We start from the raw sequence: 9368 nt of genomic DNA, 5'->3' as shown, positions 1-9368 counted from the left end.
ATATATATATATATATATATATATATAATTATATATATATATATATATATATATATATATATATATATAATTATATATATATGTATATATATATATATATATATATATATATATATATATATATATATAAATATATATCCCGTTGTATTATATATGTACAGTATATATATTATTTAATTTGGTGTTTCACTAACTTTGCTGCGTTAAGATTTTAAATATTTGTTTTCAAACAGAAATAGTAAGGTACAAATCAAAAATAAAATCCATCCATCCATCCATTTTCTACCGCTTATTCCCTTTTTGGGGTGGCGGGGGGCGCTGGCGACTATCTCAGCTTCAATCGGGCAGAAAGCAATTTACACCCTGGACAAGTCGCCGCCTCATCGCAGGGACAACATGTAAATTAAATTATGAAAAATAATATCTCAACAGTAAAGCAAATATTGAGCATGTTTAAAGAATAAACATGTATATTGCAGTGCTTGTCAAACTTTTTTCACCAAGTACCACCTCAGAAAACACTTAGCTCTCCAAGTACCACCATATTGGCCAACACTAAAAATACAGTGGTATAGAAAACCTAAGTATTCATCAAGTACCACCATATTGGCCAACACTAAAAATACAGTGGCATAGAAAACCTAAGTATTCATCAAGTACCACCATAATGGCCAACATTAAAATACAGTGGCATAGAAGACCTAAGTATTCATCAAGTACCACCATAATGGCCAACATTAAAATACAGTGGCATAGAAGACCTAAGTATTCATCAAGTACCACCATAATGGCCAACATTAAAATACAGTGGCATAGAAGACCTAAGTATTCATCAAGTACCACCATAATGGCCAACATTAAATAACAGTGGCATAGAAGACCTAAGTATTCATCAAGTACCACCATAATGGCCAACATTAAAATACAGTGGCATAGAAAACCTAAGTATTCATCAAGTACCACCATAATGGCCAACATTAAAATACAGTGGCATAGAAAACCTAAGTATTCATCAAGTACCACCATAATGGCCAACATTAAAATACAGTGGCATAGAAAACCTAAGTATTCATCAAGTACCACCATAATGGCCAACATTAAAATACAGTGGCATAGAAGACCAAAGTATTCGTTAAAAAAAAAGCCAGAAGTTTGTTTCAACAAGTATGTTTGATATTTTGGGCTCTGTAGCTTTACACACAATTTGAACAGTAACACTGTGTTTGAATATTCACTCAAGTGATTTTTTTTTTTTTTGCATACCACTCGCTGGAACCTGAGTACCACTAGTGGTATATTGCTGTATTGTAACTAACACAAATTTAGGGATCACTTTATATCATAAATGCATACATGTTATGTCGTATGGTGTTTCACTAACTTTGCTACACAACATATTTAAATAATCTTTTTTTATTTTTTACATCATTCTATGAGAAACTGAAAATGTTTAAATGTAAAGTGCTGTAGATGTATCGCCAAATAAAGCTATTTTGTCCAAAAAATATAGCAAATATAGTTGAGATTCAGAAAAAGTAATTCACACAGTTCTAAATGAGCTAAATGAGAAACAAAACTGCTGGTACACATTTTAAGTCTCAACTTAACATTTTTTTTTCCAATTATTGCAATACAATATTAAAAAAGCATTTCTTTGAAAGTTAAAAGTACCACTGATAGTCACACACATACTAGGTGTGGTGACATTATTCTGTGCATTTGACCCATCCCCTTGTTCACCCCCTGGGAGGTGAGGGGAGCAGTGAGCAGCAGCGGTGGCCGCCCCGGGTATCATTTTTTGGGTAATTTAACCCCCAATTCCAAGCAGGGAGGTAATGGGTCCCATTTTTACAGTCTTTGGTATTGAACTTACAACCTACCCATCTCAGAGCGGACTCTCCAACCACTAGGCCAGAGTTTTTCAACCTTTTTTGAGTCAAGGCACATTTTTGGCGTTGGAAAAATCCGGAGGCACACCCCCAGCAGACATCATTAAAAAACGAAACTCAGTTAACAGTAATAAAGTTGTTGTCGCAATTGTTGGATATGACTTCAAACCATAACCAAGCATGCATCAATAATAATTATAATAATAATAATAATAATAATTATAGATTTTATTTGTAAAAAGCACTTTACATTGAGCAAACAACCTCAAAGTGCTGCAGTGTATTTAAAATATATGAATAAATAAATAAATAAAATATAAAAAATAAAAGATTATAAAGATAAATAAAAATAAAAACTAAAACAGCCTAATAGCTAGAACTAGTATGCATACATCTATAAAAAGGCTTTTTTATTTATTTTTATTTTTTTTTAAAGAAGGGTTTTTAAGCTTTTTTAAAAACGCATCCACAGTCTGTGGTGTCCTCAGGTGGTCAGGGAGAGCGTTCCACACACTGGGAGCGGCGGGGCAAAAAGCCCGCTCTCCCATAGTTCATAGCTTAGTCCTTGGAGGTTGGAGGAGGTTACTCTGTTTGGAGCGGAAGTGTCGTCAATATAGCCCTTGTCTCGAAGTATGTTTCACCAGCTGTCACATCACGTCGTGACTTTTTTAGAGTTTTTTGCGGTTTTCCTGTGTGTAGAGGTTAATTATTGTCTTGCGCTAATATTTTAATGTATTTTCCTCTTTTTTTTGGTATTTTCCTGTCACAGCTTCATGTTTTCCTTTGAGCGATATTTCCCGCATCTACTTGAATGTAGCAATCAAGAATATTTTTGTTGTTTTTAATCCTTCTTTGTGTGGACATTGTTGATTGTCATGTCGTGTTTGGATGTACTTTGTGGACGCCGTCTTTGCTCCACAGTAAGTCTTTGCTGTCGTCCAGCGATCTGTTTTTGCTGACTTTGTAGCCAGTTCAGTTTTAGTCTCGTTCTGAATAGCCTTCCCTAAGCTTCAATGCCTTTTCTTGGGGGCACTCACATTTGTTTTTGTTTTTTTTTGGTTTAAGCATTAGACACCTTCTTACCTGCACACTGCCTCCCGCTGTTTCCGACATCTACAAAGCAATTAGCTACCGGCTGCCACATACTAATATGGAAAAGTATTACATGGTTACTCTGCCGAGCCTTAGACAGCAGCGACACTCAACAACAACACATCATTTGCAGACTATAACTACTGCTTTGCAAAAAATATTTTTAACCCAAATAGGTGAAATGACTTAATCTCCCACGGCACACCAGACTGTATTTAACGCATAGTTGCCAACTTTGAGACCTCCGATTTCGGGAGGTGGGGGTGGGGGTGTTGTTGGGACGGCGGGGCGTGGTTAAGAGGAGAGGAGTATAATTCACCAACTCGAGTATTTCATATATATTTCATATATATATATTTCATATATATATATGTATATATATATATATATATATATATATATATATATGTGTGTGTGTGTGTATGAAATACTTGACTCTCAGTGAATTCTAGCTATATATATTTATTTTATTATATATATAAATAAAATAAATAGTTGAATTTCCGACGGCACCTATCAAATACACAGTAATAAAAACACAGTTGTTCTACTAACTGTACTGTGCTTGCTGGTTACTAAAAAAAAACAAAAAAACAACACTTACCTTTCACTATTTGAGTAACCTTTGTTCTGCCATTTTCGTACTGGCGAGCGATCTCCGAATCCGGGAACATATCCTTCCCGGATTTGTTGTAGACATCCGCAAATGAGAAGGGGATGTTGCTTCCAGCTATCAGCATCGCCATCTTTGTCTCAGCATAAGTTACACCATCGGGTCTCCATTTTGCGAGGTGGCACATAATACTGGGTTGTGAACGATGCTGCGCTGCGGACGCTTTGTGCTTCGCTGATCGTTCATGACTGAGTATATTCGTTCGGCCGCCGTGTTCAATGGAGAAGTCTCTTCTACAAAATTTGCAACATACCCCTTCTCCTTCGAACTCTCCTGGATGAACTGAAATTCTTGTTTCCATTCGTTTTGGAACTTGCAAGCGTGTCTCTTCGACGGTGTAATATATTGTGTTGGAGTCAATAACCAGGCGACGTGATGAAGTTACATCTCTTTACTGTGGGCTTCAGAACAGACTCCCTAATGCATATGTTCCTTGACTGCACTTAAATGTAGAATATAATTATATCATTCATATATTATATATTATATATATAGTATATTATATTATTTATTATTATCATTGTTTATTGTGAGCGAACTGTGGAGCTGAATTTCCCCCAGGGATTAATAAATTACATTCTGTTCTATTCTATGTACAGTAGATGGCAGTATTGTCCTGTTTAAGAGGGTCCCAACATTGCTGAGTCAGGTCCGCATGGAACTGGAGGGGGCGTGGCCTCCAGCTCCGCCTGAATTTCGGGAGATTTTCGGGAGAAACTTTGTCGCGGGAGGTTTTCAGGAGAGGCGCTGAATTTCGGGAGTCTCCCGGAAAATCCGGGAGGGTTGGCAAGTATGATTTAACGGCACACTAGTGTGCCGCGGCACAGTGGTTGAAAAACCCTGCACTAGGCCACTGGAAACAACAGCCCAAGGAAATAACACAACTTTGGGTTAGTTCATGCAAGATCTTGTGCATGGATGGTATTTGTTATGAAAGAGTCCTAGTCAGTCAGGGCAGAGAACTGCAGTGCCATCAAATAATTAGACCTTGTTCAGTTTAAGTGTTTTTCCTTCAAAACCAAATCTTCTTCCTGTCCGTGTCCACTATATACCGTCACCCCGGTGTGTGTGTGTGTGTGTGTGTGTGTGTGTGTGGTGTCAACTCGGCCGGGAGAAGTGGCTGAGGGCTGATGGAGAAGATGTAGGCTACCGGACTTGTAATCATGATGAATGACTCGGCAGCAGCTGCTCTGTGATGGAAAGGTAATGAGCACAGGGAGTCGCTCTTTGCTGCACGCTGACTTTTCAGGGAAACATTTTCCTGGTGGCGCCGCAGGTATCTTTTAACACGCATGATGCCACACCTGTGAGTGCAGACATTCTGGGAAACAGCTAGGATATTCTTCTAACTAGATGCATACATTTAGCAACATATGTTTCAGTTGATTTGGAACATGCATGCATACAACATGACACATGCATGCATACAACATGACACATGCATGCATACAACATGACACATGCATGCATACAACATGATACATCACACATGCATGCATACAACATGATACATCACACATGCATGCATACAACATGACACATGCATGCATACAACATGACACATGCATGCATACAACATGACACATGCATGCATACAACATGACACATGCATGCATACAACATGACACATGCATGCATACAACATGACACATGCATGCATACAACATGACACATGCATGCATACAACATGACATGCATGCATACAACATGACACATGCATGCATACAACATGATACATGCATGCATACAACATGATACATCACACATGCATGCATACAACATGATACATCACACATGCATGCATACAACATGACACATGCATGCATACAACATGACACATGCATGCATACAACATGACACATGCATGCATACAACATGACACATGCATGCATACAACATGACATGCATGCATACAACATGACACATGCATGCATACAACATGATACATCACACATGCATGCATACAACATGACACATGCATGCATACAACATGACACATGCATGCATACAACATGACACATGCATGCATACAACATGACACATGCATGCATACAACATGACATGCATGCATACAACATGACACATGCATGCATACAACATGATACATGCATGCATACAACATGATACATCACACATGCATGCATACAACATGATACATCACACATGCATGCATACAACATGACACATGCATGCATACAACATGACACATGCATGCATACAACATGACACATGCATGCATACAACATGACACATGCATGCATACAACATGACATGCATGCATACAACATGACACATGCATGCATACAACATGATACATCACACATGCATGCATACAACATGATACATCACACATGCATGCATACAACATGATACATCACACATGCATGCATACAACATGATACATCACACATGCATGCATACAACATGACACATGCATGCATACAACATGACACATGCATGCATACAACATGATACATCACACATGCATGCATACAACATGACACATGCATGCATACAACATGACACATGCATGCATACAACATGATACATCACACATGCATGCATACAACATGATACATCACACATGCATGCATACAACATGACACATGCATGCATACAACATGACACATGCATGCATACAACATGACACATGCATGCATACAACATGATACATCACACATGCATGCATACAACATGACACATGCATGCATACAACATGACACATGCATGCATACAACATGACACATGCATGCATACAACATGACATGCATGCATACAACATGACACATGCATGCATACAACATGATACATCACACATGCATGCATACAACATGATACATCACACATGCATGCATACAACATGACACATGCATGCATACAACATGACACATGCATGCATACAACATGACACATGCATGCACACAACATGATACATCACACATGCATGCATACAACATGACACATGCATGCATACAACATGACACATGCATGCATACAACATGACACATGCATGCATACAACATGATACATCACACATGCATGCATACAACATGATACATCACACATGCATGCATACAACATGACACATGCATGCATACAACATGACACATGCATGCATACAACATGACACATGCATGCATACAACATGACACATGCATGCATACAACATGACACATGCATGCATACAACATGACACATGCATGCATACAACATGACACATGCATGCATACAACATGACATGCATGCATACAACATGACACATGCATGCATACAACATGATACATGCATGCATACAACATGATACATCACACATGCATGCATACAACATGATACATCACACATGCATGCATACAACATGACACATGCATGCATACAACATGACACATGCATGCATACAACATGACACATGCATGCATACAACATGACACATGCATGCATACAACATGACATGCATGCATACAACATGACACATGCATGCATACAACATGATACATCACACATGCATGCATACAACATGACACATGCATGCATACAACATGACACATGCATGCATACAACATGACACATGCATGCATACAACATGACACATGCATGCATACAACATGACATGCAATGACACATGCATGCATACAACATGATACATGCATGCATACAACATGATACATCACACATGCATGCATACAACATGATACATCACACATGCATGCATACAACATGACACATGCATGCATACAACATGACACATGCATGCATACGACATGACACATGCATGCATACAACATGACATGCATGCATACAACATGACACATGCATGCATACAACATGACACATGCATGCATACAACATGATACATCACACATGCATGCATACAACATGATACATCACACATGCATGCATACAACATGATACATCACACATGCATGCATACAACATGACACATGCATGCATACAACATGACACATGCATGCATACAACATGATACATCACACATGCATGCATACAACATGACACATGCATGCATACAACATGACACATGCATGCATACAACATGATACATCACACATGCATGCATACAACATGATACATCACACATGCATGCATACAACATGACACATGCATGCATACAACATGACACATGCATGCATACAACATGACACATGCATGCATACAACATGATACATCACACATGCATGCATACAACATGACACATGCATGCATACAACATGACACATGCATGCATACAACATGACACATGCATGCATACAACATGACACATGCATGCATACAACATGACATGCATGCATACAACATGACACATGCATGCATACAACATGATACATCACACATGCATGCATACAACATGATACATCACACATGCATGCATACAACATGACACATGCATGCATACAACATGACACATGCATGCATACAACATGACACATGCATGCATACAACATGATACATCACACATGCATGCATACAACATGACACATGCATGCATACAACATGACACATGCATGCATACAACATGATACATCACACATGCATGCATACAACATCACACATGCATGCATACAACATCACACATGCATGCATACAACATGACACATGCATGCATACAACATGATACATCACACATGCATGTATACAACATGATACATCACACATGCATGCATACATCATGATACATCACACATGCATGCATACATCATGATACATCACACATGCATGCATACAACATGATACATCACACGTGCATGCATACAACATGATACATCACACGTGCATGCATACAACATGATACATCACACATGCATGCATACAACATGATACATCACACGTGCATGCATACAACATGATACATCACACATGCATGCATACAACATGATACATCACACATGCATGCATACAACATGACACATGCATGCATACAACATGATACATCACACATGCATGTATACAACATGATACATCACACATGCATGCATACAACATGATACATCACACATGCATTCATACAACATGATACATCACATATGCATGCATACAACATGATACATCACACATGCATGCATACAACATGATACATCACACATGCATGCATACAACATGATACATCACACATGCATGCATACATACAACATGATACATCACACATGCATGCATACAACATGATGCATCACACATGCATGCATACAACATGATACATCACACATGCATGTATACAACATGATACATCACACATGCATGCATACAACATGATACATCACACATGCATGCATACAACATGATGCATCACACATGCATGCATACAACATGATACATCACACATGCATGCATACAACATGATACATCACACATGCATGCATACAACATGGTACATCACACATGCATGCATACAACATGATGCATCACACATGCATGCATACAACATGATACATCACACATGCATGCATACAACATGATACATCACACATGCATGCATACAACATGATACATCACACATGCATGCATACAACATGATACATCACACATGCATGCATACAACATGATACATCACACATGCCTGCATACAACATGATACATCACACATGCATGCTTACAACATGATACATCCCACTTGCATGCATACAACATGATACATCACACATGCATGCATACAACATGATACATCACACATACAACATGATACATCACACATGCATGCATACAAC

This window comes from Nerophis ophidion, linkage group LG19, assembly GCF_033978795.1.
Source record: "Nerophis ophidion isolate RoL-2023_Sa linkage group LG19, RoL_Noph_v1.0, whole genome shotgun sequence".
Classification (NCBI taxonomy): Eukaryota; Metazoa; Chordata; class Actinopteri; order Syngnathiformes; family Syngnathidae; genus Nerophis; species Nerophis ophidion.
The sequence above is the reverse complement of the archived record's forward strand: the minus strand, read 5'-3'. Positions refer to the sequence as shown.